Raw genomic sequence first — 22,096 nt, forward strand, 5'->3', positions numbered from 1 at the left:
TGATGCAAATGAGGTGAGGAGGAGGCACCCGAGACAAGCTTGGAGGAGGAGGTGGAGAGAATGAAAGTGGGGAAAGTGAGTGTGGTAGGTGGCTGTCCAAAATATCTAACTGGTCCCAGGTTACTAATGGCGCACCACCTACATAGGCGCCATTAGTAACCCTGGTTACTAATGGCGCACCTCCTCTGGTGCGCCATTAGTAGTTCTGTAAATAAAAAAATTAGTAGTGGCGCACCACCAACAGATGCGTCATTAGTAACACTGGTTACTAATGGTGCATTAGCTTTGGTGCGCCATTAGTAGTTTGCAAAAAAAACCAAAAAAAAGTTTATAGTAGTGGCGCACTACTAACAGATGCGCCATTAGTAACCAGGTTACTAATGGCGCACCAGGTGCTGGTGCGCCATTAGTAGTTTTGTAAAAAAAATAAAAATAAAAAAATATAGTAGTGGTGCACCGAGAGTGTGGTGCGCCATTAGTATCCACCACACTAATGGCACACCTCACATGGTGCGCCATTACTATATAGTAGTGGCACACGGCTTGTGTGGTGCGCCATTAGTATCTATTTCATCTATAGCCCTTTTCCTAGTAGTGACAGTGATAGTGATATGTCAGGAGATGTGGGCGACCGTAAAAGTACCTCGGGCGTGGTATATTTCTTCGGAAGAAATACAGTGAGTTGGCTATCACAACAGCAGAAAGTGGTCACATTATCCTCCCTGAAGCAAAGTATATTGCAGCTGCAACTGCGGTGTGTCAAGATGTGTGCCTAGGAAGACTACTCGGTGACCTCACATGTAAGGAACCGGAACGAGTGGTTCTCAACAATGACGACAAGTCTACAATCTCTCTGTGGAAGAATCCAGTATGTCATGATAGACACAAGCACATCGATACGAGGTATCGGTACCTACGTGAGTGCGTGGAAGAAAGCAAGATGACGTCAATTACGTCCGCACTGGTGACCAGCTTGCAGATATCCTAACCAGATCTTTAGGACGACAGAAGTTCGTGAAGATGTGGCGAAGGATCGGCGTCCAAGCTGTAAAGTGAGGACATCGTGTTTAGGGGAGGGTGATTATTGGAGTTAACCACGATGGATGTGGTGTCCGTGTCCAGCTTGTACACGGAGGCAATTACCGTCTATGACTTGTATATGGATTAGGATTGTCATAGCTAGCTATTAGTGCTGCTATATATATACTTTGTAACCTGCTCCTGTAAACAACTCAACTCAGATCAATACAAAGCAACAGGAACGACATGTCCCTGGTTTTGCAACATTGTTGCAACAGGAACGACACGTCCCTGGTTTTGCAACATTGTCGCTCGTGTCCTTGTTCACATGTGTTGCGTAGAGAAAAACCATCCAGCTGCTAGCTTGTGTGCTTGGCTTTTCTATGTGCGTGTCTCCAGCCTAGTCTGTCATTCGTCGTTTGTCGTTCCGTCAGAAAGTAATCAACGGATCGCTGCGTCGATGTCGGGACAGTGCCAACAGTCCAGACATACCTTATGCTCGCTCTATCGGGGTCGTGATCGCCTCCCGAGCAGGCCCTCTGTACTACGGTACCGCCTCCCGCATGCTCCATGGGTACCAGTTGGTGTGTCGGCATTGAGGCTGCTCGTCATCTATAGAAGCGCAACAAGCGCGAGGGATCCAGGGTGTCGGGTGAGGAATACTTCCGCAGCTCACGGGTGTTACACTACTGCTCAAGGATAGCTGCAACTGGGTCTTGACAGACCAGGGTTCACACCCCAAGGAAACAAAATTTAGGTGCTCTCAATAAACGTAATTGTCAAAGAAATAAACGTAAGGGTCGATTATCACTGGTTCTTGAAAGTTTCGAGTATAACTTTTTCCTCTTTAAAAGATTTCTGCTATTTACTCTATCATGTAATAGTAGTTAGAATAAGATATTAAGTCTCAACATGTTTGTCGTATTCCACATCCATTTGTATACTACATGCTCCTGATTTGCTTATATATCTGAATTGAAGAGTATCTTTTCCTCGTCCCTTAGCTATCTATATTATTTGTGCTTTTCAATCAAACCCAAAATCTCAATGAACTGGGAGAAAGCATGTTCACACATAGGTATGCAAGAATTCAGTTGGATCCTCTAAATGTAACCAAACACCTGTTGAGAGCTTGCTATCTTTGACAAATGAATAGAGCTGGGTCAATTTGAGGAAAAGTGGTTTGTTTAACCATTGTCTTTCTAGAGCCAAGTGGTATTTCCATCTCCAAGCTTACAAAAGGAATGTTGCTTGAATAAGGGGATGATCTTCAGATGATTTTTCCGCCGACTTCAACCTTCAAGTCATGTGTGAGGTATTTGAGTGGAGTAGTAAGTTTCCCATATCATGTTCACCAAAGGAAGATTCTTACTATTGAAGAACTTTTGCAGGTTTTTCATCATGAGAGATTTTTTATGTTGAGAAATGTCCAGTATGCCCAAAACGTTTTCAAATTTTGGCAGGCACACCTTTGACCAAGCTAATAATGTAGGTCCAGACCGATCTTGTCCAAATTTTCTCCAAAATAAATTCCATAGATATTTTTTGATCTGGTCAATAATAGTCACAAGCAGAGCCAACGTGCTCATGAAGAAAATTGGAACAACAAAGTAGACAGACTTAATCAATAGCAGTCTACTATCATACGAAATAAGGGTGGAGGATCCAGATAATTTTCTATCTATTTGTTGACATATAGGAGATAAATATTTAATTCTTATTATGTTGATATTTAAAGGCAATTTGAGGTAGGTAAATGGAAGAGTTCCTTTTTTCAACCCCAGCGTGGCTCGAATAAGATCAAGGTTATCCTCCTCGACATTCAACGTTACCAAAGACATAATTGTAATGATTAATATTAAGACCACTATGAGCAACAAAATGTTTTGGAGGATGATCTACTTGTAGTACTTGGTTATGGATGGCACGTAAAATGAAAATTGTGTAATTTGCATACTGAATCAGATGGAAGTATTGGATTTCTTGAGAAGGAATGGGATTTTCGATAATATTTTGGTTCATGGCCTCATTAAGAATAGTTTGCTGCAAGTTTTAAGCCAAAACAAAGATAAGAGGAGAGAAAGGATCACCTTCCCTCACTCCTCCTTTGCAATAGAACTGTTTTTCTCGAACACCATTTAGGAGGATAGATGAGAAAATAGAGTTTTGTATCATCTTAATCCACATAAACCATCTCTCTCCAAAAACAAAGCTCTTAAGATCTCATATACAGTATTATAATCAATCGTATCAAAACCTTCTCAAAGGCAAGTTTTACAATAATAACTTCCTTTTTGGAGTACTGGCATTGATGAATATATGCACAAGCCCATGCAAGGAAATCTTGGATGGATCTCCCTTTAAGAAACACATGTTGATTAGTATGGATTAGCCTCAGAACAATCTATTGCAATATATTAGCTAGAAGATTTGTAACGATTTTAATTGTGCAATTGAGTAATGAGATGGTCCTATAGTCATTTGGGCAGACAACATTGTCCTTCTTAGGAATCATAGTGCTAAATGAATTCTTAATAGATTGTAAATTAAGCTTTCCGTCATAAAAATCATTTACCAACATTCTTTTATGAAGTTCCCGTTGAAGCCATTACTGATTGGGGCTTTATCACAAGGAAACTCCTTAACCACATTATTAATTTCTACCATAAAGAAAGGACTCTCAAGTTCTTGGAAATCCACCTCAATTTGCAGCAGGCTCGAAAGATGGGTTTTTTTCTTGAAGTATTAGTACAATCTCTCATACTTCCTTGAAAAGTTGTCCAAAGAGTTGTTGCTTTTCCTTGATGATCTCTATGGTCATGTGATTGCTCATCCCTTAACACTGCAATATGACTAGATCTATATTTAATGGTATATTGGCATACAAGAATTGAGTGTTTCATCTCCAAACTGGACCCATCTAATTGTTGCCCTTTGCCTCGAGTAAGTGTATCAAAATGCCAAAAAATTGTTCAAATGATTTTTAATAATCCTTTTACCATTCCCTTATTATGTGGATAACCTTATGAATACTTCCAATATGTCAAACAAAATATTAAGTTCATCGTAATTTTTTATATTTGCATAGAAATTGAATTTTTTTTTGCCCAAATCTTGAGTCTTTTTCTCAGTCTTTCGAATTTGGATGTAATTCTTTTTGCACTATCTCCTGCATCCACATCTTGTCCCCAGATTGGTTTTACCACATCTTGAAAGCCCTCAACTTACTGCGAAAAAAATTCAAATCTAAAATTTGGGCTTTAGGGATACTTGTTCTCACTTGAATAAGATTCAAGAAGTGGTCGGAGATTGACTTTGCTAAAAACGAGTTAATTGTATTAGGTTAAATCAAAGTCCATGATTCAGATGAAAAACACCAGTCTAGCTTTTTGCAAGGCAGGGGCTTCTTGCATATTGCTCTAATTAAATTTTCTCCCTTTCGAATGAATTTTCTACCAAACCCATTGAGCTAATTGCTTCATTAAATGCTAACTTGTCTTGCATATTTTTCCATGTTCTATTTATGTGATCTTGATATCTAATATAATTAAAATATCCAAGCATCAACAATTCTATCTCTTGATGCCTTTGAATGTTGGAAACCGAGTTGAAAAACACCTATTTTCCTTCCAAATCACAAGGGCCATAAATATTTGTCAAAATCCAAGAGGAACCACTGAGATAGGAGGTAAATTGTACAGAAAGGGCATATTGATGGAGAACACAGTTTCTATAGAGAACAAGCTAGCATTCCAGGCTACAAGAATCCCTGCAGAAGATCCTTGAGTGGGAACATACACAAACCTACTTAATATTCTAGGGGGAAAAGGTTTTAGGAAGGAAAAGTCAATTGTTTATTTTGTAGTTTCTTGAAGGCAAAGAATATTACAGTATGTCTCTTTAATTTTGTTGGCAATAGCTAACCATTTAGCCTTATTTCCCAGACCTATAATATTCCAGTTTAATGCTTTCCACTGTCTATTCATTTTTCAATAGGGTATAAAATTTCACCACTAGTAATACGCAAAGTAGTTATTGATATATAAAGCTACTTAAACACCACCGCCAACAGCGAAAAATAGACCACCAAATATACAACATTGTACCCTCTAGCTTTAGGGCCATTTCCATACATCATAAACTTCCACATAGACAACAACTTACAGATAATCTTATGAGAAAAGAGACTAGCAGGGTTACAACTCATAGTGGTAAAATAGTTCTTACACGCCACACACCAAAAGAATTTATTCTACTTCCCGAGAAGGAACTTCTCTCTCTGCTTTGCAGCTTGATGGTTATTATTTTTCAGCTCTATCTTCCTTGTCCTCCTCCTTCTTCGACCCCTTTTTCTTTTTTGCTTTCGTTTTCAGAATCTCTTTAGTGGAATCCATTTGAGGTACCTTGCAAAAGGTAGTATTTAGTTTTTTTTAACATTTTTTTCTTTTAGGTTAGGAGCGTCTGCATTACAAGCCATGCTTTTTTTTATTAGCACAAACTTTTTTTGTGAACCCTTTTTATAAATACAGTAACCTAGTGCTCCTCCTTACCTCGGTCTCCACTATAGGGCCCCCTACTCCTTCCTCTTTATCTTGATGTGGAGAGCACTAGTGGTGGATGCTTGTCCATAGCTAACTTTTGTTCAGGAACAGATCAAGATTGTTTACTTTGAGGGGCTGAAAAATTGAGTGCATTTCCATTGAGACTGGAGGAAGAGCAATAGTTTTTCCAAATTGGAGCAATGGTCTTTGCATTCACTCACTGATGTTCTTTTAGCTCAATATAACGATTGAATAAAAAGTACCATATAGGAGAATACAAACCTAACTATCTACGACCACCTATGAAGGCAAGAAGGTTGTATGCCTTCCTAGATTGTAGTTGCACATGTTCCATGTTTGTTTTGATGATGCTTTATTTATCGCAAGGAGCACCAGAAGTTGTACAAGTATCCTACATGCACCCCTGCATTGACATCCTTGTAACATTCGTTCCGTTCACCTTTCTCGACCGCCTCCACTCCAAGTTTTAGCACTAGGAGGCACCATATATAGCAGCCGATTGTCATGATGATGCCGTGGGATTGGCCCCGAGCTACAAACAGGTCGAGTGCTTAGATGATGTATGGCACATCATGAAGGCAGTAGCCGGCAATGACTGCAACAATTCCAGCTACTGTAGCACACAGGGGCATGAGTAGTCATGTTGTGAGGTGGGGAGGAAGATGATGCACCTATGTCCGAGGAGTAGAAACAAGAGTGCTATATGTGTGTTTCCGCACACACCCCATTAATATCAGCTTGCACAAGTCTAAACCATCCTATTTATTATTTCCCTCTTTCTCTTCGTCAATGATACAAGATACTCCCTTTGTTCCTCAATCCACTCAGTACTATTTTTCTGGGAATTTTTCATATGTAGTGCATAGTTGGAGTGCAACGCAGTTCTGCATAAAACTTAATTACCCTCCCCGGGCTGAAAGTGTGCGTCATAGGGCACATAGGTCCAAAATACACACGGCAGCACACTTCTTGGTATTGCGATCAGAGGAAACACGCACTATATAAAGGTACATAGACGAAAGAGGGAGGATATTAGTGACTACGAGAAGTATCCTCCAAACTTCGGAGCAGCATGTTTTTTATAAGCATAGATCATGCTTAAAAGGTGTGTGGGTGCAATAGTTATCCATTATCTCCTTCGGCTTGGACAAAAGGGGAAAAAACTAGACACCTGATCATCAGTTCAAATAGACCCGGTTCTGAGATTTTGGGGGCCCGGAGTGACACTAGAACACGGGCCCTTCAATATAAGGGCGCTGCTACGCGTCCGTCAGCCGATCTTTCTAAAAGATCGGTCGTGGTCGGGTCGCTAGCCACCAACGTCATCAAATGTGTGATGGGCATAATAATTTTTGCAGCATAGATTATGTTGCATAATTTTTTGCAACATAGAATGTGTTATAGAAACGTCTGTAGATTTTTATTTTTTACAACAGAGTTTATTATAGAATATTTTCTGCAATAAAGATCGTGTTACAGAAACATCTGTAGAATTTTAGTTACAACAGAGTTTGTTATATAATATTTTTAACGACAAAGATTATGTTGCGGAAACATCTCTAGAATTTTATTTACAACAGTTTTTATTATACAAAAAAATCAATAACAAAGACAGTGTTGCGGAAATATCTATAGAATTGTTTTGCAACAAAGTTTGTTATAATTTTATTCCCCAAAAAAGATCATGTTATAGAAATGTTTGTAAAAAATTTCTACAATAGAAATCATATTGTAGAAACGTGTGTAATTCATTTTTGTAAGAGAGGCTTTGTTGCAGAAAAATTATGCAACAAAGATAATGTTGCAAAAACTGCACGACGACGGCACTAGAGGTTGCGGCGTTGAACGACGGAGACGGCGGACAAGGCTCCAGCGATCTCTCTTCCGCCAACAAGACCTTGGTTGCAAAATATCTTCTCTGTTTTCCTCCAATAAGATCCTTTGAAAAAATTACAATATCTTTCATCCCTTCTCTATTTTCCGCAACGACACCTTTGTTGCGAAAATTTCGTCTAAAGCAATTGTAGCATCACTTCATGGATTCGGTCCGCAAAAATCAGTGGTGAGCGACACGTGCCTTTAGCATTTGAATCCCGGCCTACAACGCCGACACCTTGAAGCAGACACTTCGCCTGTACGCCCTTCATGTGGTCGGCCGATCAAAACGAATCGGATGGCTGGATCTATGACAGATGCACACGCAGGATCAACAGGCAGATTTAGATCATTTCCCTTAATATAATCATTAAGACAATTAATATTTCCTCGTTTTCTAAATATAAGATGTATTTTTTAAGTAAAAAATTCTAACCTTGACTAATTTATAAAGAAAAATATCAATATCCAGAATACCAAATCCCCCTCAGGGCCGGCCCCGAGTTCAAAATAAAAGGCTGAATCCGTGGTACAAAGTTCATGTCAAGGGACAGCAAGTGGCCGACATCTTTGCCGTAAAGTATTGGAGCTAGGTTGTCGTACGGGCGCGCCCACCTGAACGCAGGCTGGCTGGTAGCCACCCGTCTGATATCTGGGCCGGTGGCGTCGCCGTCCCACGTCGATGGCGTCGCTCGCGTCTCAGTACATCGACCATTCTTTATTGATTGATCAGTTAGATATTATTTGATAAATGTATTAATGTATTCGAGATGTATTAGTGATGTATTTGAGATTATATATTCGATAATATTAAATGAGTTATTTGATGATGCATTAATTAAGTGGATTATTCGATGTATTAGTGATATTATATATACATGATGATCTTGCTGCTCAAAATGACCTAGTTTACTTATGATTACACATTTTATTTCTTGATTCCCTTACTTGGAAAGCACTCTCAAGCTATACCTTGTAAGTCATGGGAATGCATTGTCAAGTCCCCATTCATTCATTCACAAAACATAAATCTTATAGTGATGGAACTTTTTTGGCCAATGTTAATGGGAGCCAAAGAAAATGTTTTGTGCATGTTTGAAACATAGAAGTTTGTGTAATTCGGCTATTCATACAAGGAGCTGAAATATTTGCAGAAACTATGAATCAAAGAGACATGGAAAAAGAATAGTTGTTGGGGGATATAATCCTCGCTGGACATGATGTCTTCTCGTATCTCACCGACGTCGATGGTCTGGAAGGAAAGGATGACGGCTCGGGTGATCGAACAATGGAGGAGGAAGGACACGATTAGGATGGCTCCGGTCATCAAATGCTGGGGGAAGAAGGAGAACATGATGACGGCTCCGGTGACCGAATGGAGGAGGGAGCTTTTGCAAAGTCCGACGAGGTATATATATATATTAATTAAGCTTGTACCGACTAGCTAATTGATGCATTAACTGTTTTGATATGTACATATATTAACTCTTCTTTCTTCTTTTATAGACCTCCGGATCGACCCGAACTTCGGTAACGAGACGAGGCCCGAAGAGAAGGTTGCGCAAGGATGAAAGGTTCACGATCACAACACTCGCGGACGATGGCCTACCGATTCAACCCAAGCAGACTAAGGACGCATTTTGCGTTAGAAATATTTCTTTCACATTTCAGTTTCATTTTTGGTTAAAACAAGTTTGCGTGAAATAGATTGTTTCGGCATCTTTTTAATTAAGTATGTATTTCAAATTTTTCTAACGCAAATGTTCTCCACATATGAAATGTGAAATGTCAAAATTTACACATGTTTGAAATGTACCCGGAATAGATCTAGTTCTAAAGGGCTTGACGCGAGGAGTCCAAATATGTAAAAAGTTACAAAAACGAGCCTATAACTTAAAAGATATGAATGATTTACATTGTCTACGATGAAATAAGGTCTATTGATTTCTTGAAGGGAGAGAGAGAAGAGAGATGCATGTGCATCTTTCCTTGCAAAGGTGGTCCTGGGCCAAACGAACTAACACTGATTTGACCCAAAAATAAAACATAGAACAATTATACTACTGCTATGCAGCTAGATGGGCCATAACTCATGCATCTCGAAAATTATGAGCGGTCTGAAATCTATCGGTAGGTAGCATCACCGCCCAAAATGACTTTCGCTTTTCTTCTCCCGTACGTCTACCCAGCCCTAACCACCTGCATCCTCCTCGTATTTGGCGCACATCGCCTCGCCCTCCAGCTCCAGCTTGTACATAGCTCGGTCCCGTCGTCCCCTCCTTCGGGCTAGGACGAAAGGGAAAAGAACTAGTACTAATCAGTTCAAAATGAAAGGCAGAATCCGTGGTACAAACTCCATGTCATGGGACGGCAAGTGGCCGACACCTTTGCCGCAAAGTATTCGAGCTAGGTTGTCGTACGGGCAAGCCCCACTAGTAGAAAAAGGGGCTTCCGTCCCAGCTCAATTTACACATTAGTCCCGGTTTCATTACGAACCGGGATTAATGTTAGCATTAGTCCCGGTTCGAACAGCAAGGACGCTGGTCGGTCATTAGTCCCGGTTAAAAGGGACCTTTAGTCCCGGTTCGTGTCTCGAACCGGGACTAAAGGGTTTGGAGGCTTTAGTCCTGGTTCGTGTCTTGAACCGGGACTAAAGGGTAGACCTTTAGTCCCGGTTCGAGACACGAACCGGGACTAAAGGGGTTTTGTATTTTTATTTTTTCCTGTTTTTAAATTTTATTTCTGTTTGTAGTTTCTGTTTTAAATTGCTTATATCTTTTAGGATATTTAATTTTTTTAGTGATTCTTTTTGCATTAGATTCAAAACTTTGTCTAGTTTCTGTTTGTGCAATTAGTTTTTAAATTTGAATGGTTTAAATTTGAATTTGTTCAAATTTGCTTCAAACCCAAATTGTGAATAACTTGAGTTTACAAATAGTTTTTAATTTAATTCTTTTTTCTCCTAGTCATCTGTTAGATTGTTATCACAGTAAGATTTATTTGGTTATTTTTAGAATAATTTAAATTTGGATTTTAATTAAAACAATATTGTTTTGCTTATATAGTTGTTTTTAGTCATTTAATTGTTGTTTTTTATTATTTTTAGTTAGTACTTTCTGTAGATTTTAACATGTTATAGTATGGTGCATATTGAATGCATAAAAAGTCTGGGATTAAAATCATTTTAATAAAATGCCTTTGTAGCAGATGGGTTTTCGTCTGAAACCTTGATACTTCGAAGGATGATCCAGTTTGTACACGAAGTGCATCCAGTTTTTATCATAACTCTCTCAACTTTTTAGCACATGCCATGTGGGTGAAACTATGATACCTTGCCAACTTTCAACCTTTTCAGAGTTCATTTGTAGTGCTTTTCAATTTCAGGGTCAATTAGCTCAAAAAAGTAAGTAAATGCATGAAAAATACCAAATGAAGTCAGAAAATATTGAAAAATTATGATATGGCTTTAAATGGTGTATTTTAAACACACAAGAAGTATGGAGTTCAAATAAGTTCAAAAAAAGGAAATCCCTTTGCAATAGATGAGTTTTCGTTCGAAACCCTGATACTTCAAAAGAGATTGTTCATTTTGTACACGAAGTGCATCCAGTTTTTGACGTTACCCTCTCAACTTTTTAGCACATGCTACGTGGGAGAAATGATGATACGATGCCAAGTTTCAACCTTTTCAGAGTTCATTTGTCGGGCTTTTCAATTTCAAGGTCATTTAGGTCAAAAAATCATTAAATGCATGAAAATTAGCAAATGAAGTTATAAAGGGTCAAAATTTAGGATGTGGTTTCGAATGGTTTATATTGAATGCACAAAATGCATAAAATGTCTGAAGTTGAAATAAGTAAAAAAATAAAATATATTTCTAGCAGATGAGTTTTCGTCCGAAACCGTGATACTTTGAAGGAGATGGTCCAGTTTGTACACGAAGTACATCCAGTTTTTGTCGTAACCCTCTCAACTTTTTAGCACAAGCTATGTGGATGAAATGATGATACCATGCCAAGTTTAACATTTTCAGAGTTCATTATAGTTCTTTTCAATTTCAGGGTCATTTAGCTCAACATAGCAAATAAAGTTAGAAAGGGTTAATTCTGGCTTGGTTAACCTTAGTTGTGATTCTGGCGGGGACGGTGCTAGCAAATGTAGTCGACGGGTATGATTGGACTCTTGGCTAAAGGGGGATTCTGAAATTTTCAAACTCTACCCTCCCTGGACCGTCTTTTTTATTTTTGTAGAAAATAAACAAAAATGCTAAAATCTTCAAAAAATAAAATCCTTTGAGATGTAGTTAGGTTTTAGTGCCTAGTTGGTATACAAATTTTGAGATATGAATTTTGACCGTTTTTCCAAAAAAGGGAAAAATGTAAAACGGCCATAACTTTTGCATACGACGTAAAAAAAAAGTTTAATATTTCAAACAAAACTAGAGAAAATTGGGAATCGATTTCACCGGGGCTTGCCCGGTGAAGTTTTCTCAGATGCTCAAAAATCTAAATGTAAAAAAAGTTATGGCAAAAAGAAGTTTTTCCACCAAAATAAGAAAAAATAATTTTATTTAAAATCTTTAGGTTGTTTTCATTAAAATTTACTATTATTATTACTTATTTTGTTTATTTTAATAATTGTTTGAATTCAAAAAATTAAATCATGTGACATGACATCAAACCCTAGGTTGTTTAGGATTGATAGCTTACTATTGTTAGGAGAACAACAAGTGCAGACTTGGCAACTGAAGCAACGAAAGGATGGGTGACCGGCCGAGAAGTTAGATGATTTGAAATGAGAAATGAGGATGGGTTATTAGAGATTAAATTGTCAAATAAATCAAAGATTTAAAAATTTAAATAAAACATAAAAATAAATCAAAGAATATTCAAAAATAAAATTTGAAAAAATAAATAAAAAGGGTACCTTTTTAGGTCAAACACACCAAATAAACAGACGGATCCTTTAGTCCCGGTTCTCAAAGATTTAAAAATTTAAATAAAACATAAAAACAAATCAAAGAATATTCAAAAATAAAATTTGAAAATAAAAATAAAAAGGGTACCTTTTTAGGTCAAACACACCAAATAAATAGACGGATCCTTTAGTCCCGGTTCGTGTTAAGACCCGGGACTAAAGGGCCTGCCCCGGAGGACGCTACGAGGCGCCCACGTGGAACACCTTTGGTCCCGGCTTGGAACAGGGCCGGGACTAAAGGTTAGGCCTTTAGTCCCGCCTCTTTGGTCCCGGTTGATGAACCGAAACTAAAGCCCCTTACGGGCCGGGACTATAGTCCCTGTCCCCACTAGTGCCCACCTGAACGCAGGCTGGTTGGTAGCCACTCCTTCAATATCTGCGCCGGTGGACGGATTTGGCATACAGCGTCCCGGATTAGGCATAAGGCATCCAATTGCAAACCACGCCCTTGCCCTCCATGGCCCAGCCAAGCCAAGTTGCAGAGGCAGAGCATTATTACTTGCTTCACGGCTATATATTCTACAATCATGCAGCTAGCAGCGTGTGACATCCTCGACTTTTACTACAGTAGTGATTGTAATTAAGCTACAGTGATCAACCGCTAATGATGCCACGTCACCGAATTTCCATCTCACACCCGCATTGATTCAAGCCTATCCGGGTTCAAAATTTGAGGACAAAAGAAAAGTGTATTATAAATTCATGTTAAATATCGAAAGAACATATATGTAAAAAAAAAGAAAGTATTAAAGAAATAATAATGATAAAAGAAAGAAAAGAAAACTGAAAGAAAGAAATAATAAAAAGAAAAGGGAAAAGGAGAAAACAAGATAAATCTAATCAAAAAAAAAAATTGAAAACAACCCTCACTCCCCCGTGGCCCAACTGGGCCAAAAGGCCCAGCCGGCCACCACCCCCACCCTCCAAAACCCTAGCGCCACCCCACCCCCACGCCAACTCCCTCCCCCCCTGGGCGCCGCCGCCAGCCCCCCCCTCGTGGGGGGCCCCACCCCCACGCCGCCACCTCTCCCTCCCCTCTCGTGACCCTCCCCAACCCACCGACACCCCCTCCCCCACGATCTCCCTCCTCTCCTCCCGTGGCCTCCTCCCCCAGATCTCTCCCCTGCCGAGCCCCCCTCCTCTCCCAACTCCCATGTCGCCTCCTCCTCCTACCTCCCGTCGACCCCCCCGCCGGCAGCCCCCCCCGACGGCCAGCCCTCTCCACCGCCGGCCTCCTCCCCCCACGGCCTCCTCCCCACCCCACGGCCACCTCCTACACCGAGCCGCCCCACCCCACGGCCCCTCCTTCCCCCGGCGCCCCCCCCCATCTCGGCGACCGGCCCCTTCCGGGGGGTCCCTCTCCGGCGGCCCTCTCTACGGTGGCCGCCCCTCACCGTCGGCGGCTCCACCTCCGGGGGCCCCTCCTCACCGGCTCCTCCTCGCCGGCACATCACCACCATCGGCACCGTCACCGCCTCCACGCCCGTCTCCACCGTCAACTACGTGCGAACTCCGGCTTCACCGGGCCGTCACGTCACCGTCGGTGAGCCCCTCCTCGGGCTCCTCCCACCGTGTCGTTCTCCTCGACGTCCCGGTTCCGTTCCGGCAAACGGGGCCTCGATCCGTCGACGGTGGACTCCGGTAGAAGGATTCGAAGTTTGTGTTCTTCTAGGTGGAGTAGCAAAAGAACTTCTCTGTCTCTGTTAACAGAGAGATGAGTGTTGAGAGAAAAGAAAAAAAAATAAAAATAAAAACAAAGGTTGTATTCCGTATGTATGTATGAGATGGGATGTATGTATTTGTGTATTTGGATATTTAGAGAGATACGGTATTTGCACGGATAGGTATCTAATAAAAATAAAAGAGAAAATAACCTTAGGCCACTTACCGGTGGGGCCAATGCACCGCTGTCAATGACAGGGAGGCCCCACGCGATAATTAAAAATAATGTTTTTCTTAAATAAATAAATATATATATATATATTAGTTAAATTAATTAATTTGAATAATTAGAGTATGACACGTGGGTCCCTCGTTGAATTAATCTGATTAATAAATAATTAATCTTAAATAAAACTTGTGCCTATGACGTTCGGGACCCGCTGGTCAGTTGACCGGTCAAATGTGATGTCAGCCTGACATCGCGATGATGTCATAATAGGATTTTACTAAATCTTTTAAATCTGTTTTTAATTCTTAAATAATTAATAAAACTTTAAAAATTAATATTAAATAATCCGTAAGTCAGATCAAGATAATTTCAACATGAAAGTTGATCAGCAAAGCGAGACGAACTCGGATACACGGTCCGTTCGTCTCTCACGCGTCCCTAGCATAGCAAACATGGAACTTTTCCATCGTTTCCAGTGTAACCGGTAGTAGCCCGAGACCCGGGAAAATATCGTCAGATATTCTTCCGACCCGTCTATGACGGATGTTCCTGCGTTAGCTCATGCCTAGCCTGCATATTTCCATGTCATGTTTTGTGTTGCATCGGTGCTATTATTTATTGTTTCTTCCCCCTCTTCTTACCGGTAGACCCTGAGACTGACGCTGCTGCCGGGTACATCTACGACCCTGCCGATCAGTCCTTTGCCGCAGAACAGCAAGGCAAGCAAACCCCCCTTGATCATTCCTATATCGCCTATGTCTTTCTTTCTACTGTTTGCATTAGTATTTTGCTACTGTTGTAGTTAGCTCCTATATCTGATGCATAGCCTGTTTTTGATGAACTGCTACTTTCAGTCCTGTACCTTTAACCTGCTTAGTATAGGTGGAGCAGTCATCCCCTCTGACCCCGTAGATCAGTTGCCCCGCTTGTTTTCAATTCTCGATCTCTGATCGACGAGCCAGACCCGACACAGCACGTTCACCCCCCTTCGTTGTACGACGCTACAGAGGTACTATCGGGTACCGAGGGTGACACCTCGCTAAGTACTCCTGATGAGATCTCTGTAGTATAGCTAGTCGGTCGTGGTTCTCGAGGGTGATTCCTCTTTCACCATTCCCGATGACGCCTCCGTCGTGCAACCCCGCAAGTGTGAGAGCCCCGAGGGTGATTCCTCTAAGCCCACCTTGACGGGTACATCGTTCGGAATCCAACGAGGGTGATTCCTCGGATTCCCCGGATGTTACAACCACACAGTTACTCGACCATGTTACTGGGTTCATTGGTGAATAGTTGTAAGCCGGGTGGATTCCCGTGAGACTGTGTTGTTGGCCTAATTGAAATGCTAATGGATTTGGGTATTTGATCTGGGTTGGTCGGAGACCTTTTCGCACTAACCGGCTACGCGGGAAGAATTATGGGTACTCGACGTCGCGGTATCAGCCGAAGCTTTTCAGATGTCAGCAGTGTAGCGGCGCGCGCCCGAGTGGTCCCGAGATGCATCGCGCTTGTGATTAAGGGATGCTAGGACTGACGTCGGCCGCCCACGCCACGTGCAGGAGCGTGAAGGGGAACTGGGCCCATGAACCCTTTGTGCTTAGGATTTAGACCGGCGGGCTGGCCTCTCTGATTACTCTTAGGTGGGGCTGCGACGTGTCGATATTCCGAGGCCGAGCAGGACCCAGAAAAGTATGTCCGGCCAGAGTGTTATCGAGCGTGACGGGACATGTGGTGCACCCCTGCAGGGATGAAAATTAACTATTCGGATAGCCGTGTCCACGGTTACAGGACGACTTGGAGTTGTGCCCCGATCTTATACAACTACAATTGTTACTTAACTGGAATTAGTTTGCCTCGGGATTGCTTCCTCGCAGGGAGTCGAGGGAGGATCTTTAGGCGTGACCTCACTTTAATATTGCTGCAACAATATGACTATTAATGTGTTACCCCCCCTGTTCTACTCTCGTCTATTGCTGCAAGACCCTGAAGATGCTAGTCTTCGATAGGACTAGGCCTTCTGTCTCTATTCTCGCATTGCTGCAGTCAGTCCACGTATAACCCCCTTCTTTGATACTGATGCATTATTAGAATAGTCCTGATGTAAGACTTGCGAGTACTTTGGATGAGTACTCACCGCTGCTTTGCTCCCCTCTTGTCCCCTTGATCCGTTTGCTGCGACCAGATGATGAAGCCCAGGAGATGGAGGTCCCCGTCGCCGACGACTGCTACCCCGACGGTTCCTACTACTACGTGGAGGCCGCTGATGATCAGGAGTAGTTAGGAGGTTCCCAGGCAGGAGGCCTCGCCTCGTTCGATCGTTGTATCTTTTGTGCTAGCCTTCTCTAAGGCACCCCCATGTTGTTTTATGTCTGTACTCAGATATTTGTTGCTTCCGCTGACTCGTGTGTTTTTCGAGCTTTCGTATTCTAGCCCTCGAGGCCCCTGGCTTGTAATATGAAGCTGATGTTATTTTATTTGTGTCTAGAGTTGTGTTGTGATATCTTCCCGTGAGTCCTTGGGTTTGATCGTACGCATTTGCGTGTATGGTTAGCGTACGATTAAGCCGAGGGCGTCACAAGTTGGTATCAGAGCCAACTGCCTGTAGGTAGCCCCCTTTCCAACTCCTTGGTCGAAGTTGAGTCTAGTGTTTGAAAAACTTTACTAACACTGATGTTGTGGCTTACGGGCCCACATCTCAATTGGGTGGTATTAGTATCTTTTACTCCTTTTCTATACTCTGGGCTCTACTTTCTCTTCTCTTTCGGGTCAAAGATTTTGCTAACTCTAACATCAGGTTCTCGAATCACATCAATCCGGAGCGCTGGACTATCTACTCCTTTTCTCCTGAATATGTATTACACACACTGTCATTGACATTCGTCAATCTTATTTTCAGATGCGTCCCGCAAGACAGCACGTGCGCCTGACACAGGCCACCGAGACGACTGGGTTCCCGGCCATTTTGGTCGATCTCCTGACCAGGCTGGGATATCGCTGGTACCCCGAGTACACCGTGTTCGAGGATTTCCGTGAGTACAACCAGTGCCAGTACCAGGCTGAGGTTCGCATCTTCGACCAGAGGGGCGGCGAGACCCTCGAGCGCCACGTGTTCTGTGGTATTGGAGTGTCGGTCGAGATGGCCGTCCACGATGCGGCCTACATCGCCATCACCCGACTCCGTGGAGCGTACCCTCACCTGGAGGAGAGCCCTTTCAGATACATCCCGCATGCTCCTGCTGGGGATGAGACTGGGTCTGATCTCACTGCCTACGCTTCTGACGTTCGGGAGCGCTGCGACCGTTCCTACGTCGCTGTCTGCGCCCCCTACGTGACGCGTCGCTACGACGCGCGGATTCTGGTGCAGTACACTGAGGCAATGGATCGTGCTTTCCGAGCTCTGACTGTGGAGTTGTATGCTACGCGCGCTCGTCTTTACGATGCATTGACAGAGCTGCAGCCATCACACTGTCCGAGGGTTCCCCCTTTGCGCATCCGCGAGCCGAGCAGGACAGAGCTACCATCAGCTCTCGAGTGGACAGATGTTGGGGGTAGAACCCCTGCACTTGGACCTCAGCTCCTCGACTGGATGCGGTACTGTCACCAGAGTCACAACGGGACACAGGGTCCTGTCCCTACCTTCTATCACCGCCAGCTACCAGGATTCGTTCGTCCTCTCCGACGTTGATGTAGCCTTATCGCTACATCTCGTTGTGGTACTCTTCCACCGCGTGCCTGCGCGCCGCCTAGTGAGTCCAGGGTATCGTCAAATGCGTCCGGGCTATCGCCAAATTTCGAGTTTTTAATCGTTAGTCTGTAATCGAACTTATGTATGGGTCTGTATGTCGAACTCAACTACCATGGAGTATCTATCGCATTTCCCTTTCATTATGCTTGATTACTTCATGAATGCGTGCGATGCCTTTCGATTACTTTAAGCTAAACTACCCCTGCTAAATATTTAACAGGATGGTTAGACCAGCTGGCCGCCCGCGTGGCCGTGCCAACGATGCACCACCCCCGCCTCCTGAGTATATGGCGGGGATGATCCAACAGTTTGAGCTGAACCGCCAGTTTATGCAAGGGCTCATGGATCAGTTCCAAAGGCCGAACATGAACCAACCACAAGGCGTGACACTGCAAGACTTCTGCCGTCTCAACCCTGCGATCTACCGCAGCTCAACTCAGCCTCTAGATGCTGATGACTGGCTCCGTGACATTTCTTATGAGCTAGAGTCTGCCAATGTGCCCCTGGCGAGCTATGTCAACTTTGCCGCATACTTTCTGAAGGGTCCCGCTGCTCAATGGTGGGACAGCCACAGGCGCTCTCAGCCCGTTGGAGCTATCATCACTTGGGAAGAGTTCAAGGCTGCTTTCCGTGCTCGATACATTCCCCAGGGAATCATGGACCGGAAGAAGCGTGAGTTCCGCAACTTAGTCCAGGGCAACAAGACTGTGGATGCTTATCAGCGGGAATTTCTGGAATTATCTCGCTATGCTGAAGAAGACATTGCGACTGATGCACGCAGGCAGGAGAAGTTCCGTGAAGGCCTCCACCCTGATATCAAGCTGACACTCCTCGTTCAGGACTATGCTGATTTCGCCACCCTCGTGAACAAGGCTATTCAGGTTGAGACTGGTCTGCAGGAATACAAAGATAGCAGCAAGCGCAACCGTGACATGGGCTCATCTTCGGGCTCATCTGCACAAAAGCGGAAGATCTGGATTCCCAACAACATGTACCATGCACCTGCTCCTACTCCGAGGCCGTCCTATGCTGCACCTCGCCTGCCTCCTCCACCACCTAGGCAGCCGAGGCTTCCAGCTCCACCACCTCGAGTTCCTCCTTCCCGTCCTGAGGACGGGCTGTGCTTCAAGTGTGGCCGTCCAGGTCACCGTGCTAGAGACTGCAGGCAGAATCAGAATCAGCTGGCACTTCCCGCAACTGGCCGTGGCAACAACCAGAACCGCAACTTCAACTCTAAGCCTGCTTATGTTCGTGGTCAGGCCAACAACATTGATATGGGTCAAGCTCAAGACCAGCCTGCTACCGTGATGGGTACACTTCTCGTTAACTCAGTACCTGCTTCTGTATTGTTTGATACAGGAGCATCGCATTCCTTTATGTCGGAAAATTTTGCATACATGCATGACATTAGGAGCGAAGAGATGAACCTCCCGATAGTGGTAAACACCCCTGGGGGCGAATGCCGAACCTCTGTGGTTTGCCCCCATGTTCCAGTTGAAATTGAAGGATTAGAATTCCTTGCCAACCCCATCCTACTAAAGTCATCCAACATTGATCTCATATTGGGGATGGACTGGTTGAAAACTCATACAACATCGATCGTTTGTGCCACCAAAACCGTCCACCTCCTACACCCTTCAGATGAACTAGTAAGCTACCATGCTCATCTCGTCCGTAATGCTGAGGCACGGCTGTATGCCTTGAATGCATTAAATGCGTCGCCTCTTGAAGGGATTGAAAACATACCAGTGGTCCGAGAGTTCCAAGATGTCTTTCCAGAAGAACTTCCGGGGATTCCCCCTGCTCGAGCTGTCGAGTTTGTCATTGACTTGGTACCCGGTACCACTCCTATTGCCAAGCGCCCTTATAAAATGCCACCACATGAACTCCTTGAACTTAAGCAAGAAATTGACAACTCGCTCCGTCTGGGTTTCATCCGTCCGAGTTCCTCTGCTTGGGGAGGACCTTCTCTCTTTGTTAAGAAGAAGGATGGGACAAATCGATTGGTTCAAGACTATCGTCCTATCAACCAGGCCACTATTCAGAACAAATATCCTCTCCCGCGGATAAATGATTTGTATGATCAACTTGCTGGTTCCACCGTTTTCTCTAAGCTCGACTTGAGATTGGGATACCACCAGATCCGTGTTCGCAAGGAGGATATTCCAAAGACCGCCTTTGTTACTCGATATGGGTCATACGAGTACACCGTCATGTCCTTCGGCTTAACCAATGCACCGGCAACTTTCTCTAGATTGATGAATTATATATTCATGGATTACCTCGACAAATTTGTCGTGGTATATCTGGATGATATTCTGGTGTTTTCAAAGAACAAAGAAGAGCATGCTGAACATCTTCGTCTTGTACTGGATAAGCTTCGGGAGCATAAACTCTATGCGAAGTATTCCAAATGTGAGTTCTGGCTAGACGAAGTGACTTACCTTGGTCATGTGATTTCCAAGGATGGTATTGCGGTCAACCCCGAACGAATTCAAGCTATTCTTGACTGGACTCCCCCGAAGAATGTCAAGCAAGTCAGAAGTTTTCTCGGACTCGCCAGCTATTGCCGTCGATTCGTCGAGAAATTCTCCAAGATTGCGAAGCCCTTAACCAACCTGCTTCACAAAGGTGTTAAGTATGAATGGACTGATAAATGTCAGGAAAGTTTCCAGGCACTCAAGGACAAACTGACGTCCGCTCCAGTACTTGCTCCTCCAGATACGAAAAGGGATTTCGTCATATACTGTGATGCTTCTCGTCAAGGAATAGGTTGTGTCCTAATGCAGGATCGCAAGGTGATCGCTTATGCTTCACGTCAACTGCATGCTCATGAAGAGAACTACCCAGTTCATGATCTCGAGCTTGCCGCAGTCATTCATGCATTGAAGGAATGGCGACAATACCTTGTCGGTAATCGCTGTGAAATCTACACCGACCATCAAAGTTTGAAGTACTTGTTCACTCAACCGGAGCTGAACCTGCGTCAACAAAGATGGATGGAGCGTATAGCAGATTTTGACTGTAGTATATCATATACCCCTGGCAAGGCTAATGTAATGGCTGATGCCTTAAGTCGCAAGTCATACTGCAACCACCTCCAGGTTCGTCAGGTTCACGATCGTCTGCAAGAGGAATTCCGTAAGCTGAACCTCCACATTGTTCCTCAGGGTTACCTTGTTCCCCCTCCTGAAGAGTATCAAAAGATGAACCTTCGTGTTGTTAATCAGGGTTCCCTCAGTAACCTAGTGGTTGAACCAGATCTTGTGAGCTCCATAAAGAATATACAAAACTTTGACGATGATGTCGACAGGATTAAGAGCTATATTGCAAAGGGTAAACCCTCCTTTTTCACCATTGATGAAGGTGGCGCCTTGTATTTCAAGGGTCGCCTATTCGTCCCAAACAAGAGGGAAAATCTCAGGATGACTGGGAAGGTGATGGAAGAAGCTCATGACACACCATTGTCTATTCACCCGGGTAGTACCAAGATGTACCAAGACATCCGGCAAAGATTCTGGTGGCCCAATATGAAACAAGACATTGCATGCTATGTGGCAGAATGTGATATATGCCGGCGTATCAAAGCAGAACACCAAAAGCCTGCTGGAACTCTACAACCTATCTCTATTCCCGAGTGGAAATGGGATCACGTTGAAATGGACTTCGTCACTGGTTTTCCCAGGTCTCAGAAAGGTAATGATGCTATTCTTGTCGTCATTGATCGACTGTCCAAAGTTGCACATTTCCTGGCCGTCAAAGAAACGATTAATGCTAGTCAACTGGCAGATCTTTATATGTCAAGAGTTGTTTCACTTCACGGTATTCCGTTGGTGATCAGTTCGTACCGTGGCAGCTTGTTTACTTCAAAATTCTGGGAAAGTTTTCAGAAGGCTATGGGGACTCATCTGTCCTTCAGCACTGCATTTCATCCTCAATCCCAGGGACAAGTTGAACGAGTCAACCAAATTCTCGAGGAGATGCTTCGAGCCTGTGTCATTTCTTTCGGTAAGAAATGGGAGGAATCTC

Source organism: Hordeum vulgare, chromosome 2H (assembly GCF_904849725.1).
Source record: "Hordeum vulgare subsp. vulgare chromosome 2H, MorexV3_pseudomolecules_assembly, whole genome shotgun sequence".
In the NCBI taxonomy this organism is placed as follows: Eukaryota; Viridiplantae; Streptophyta; class Magnoliopsida; order Poales; family Poaceae; genus Hordeum; species Hordeum vulgare.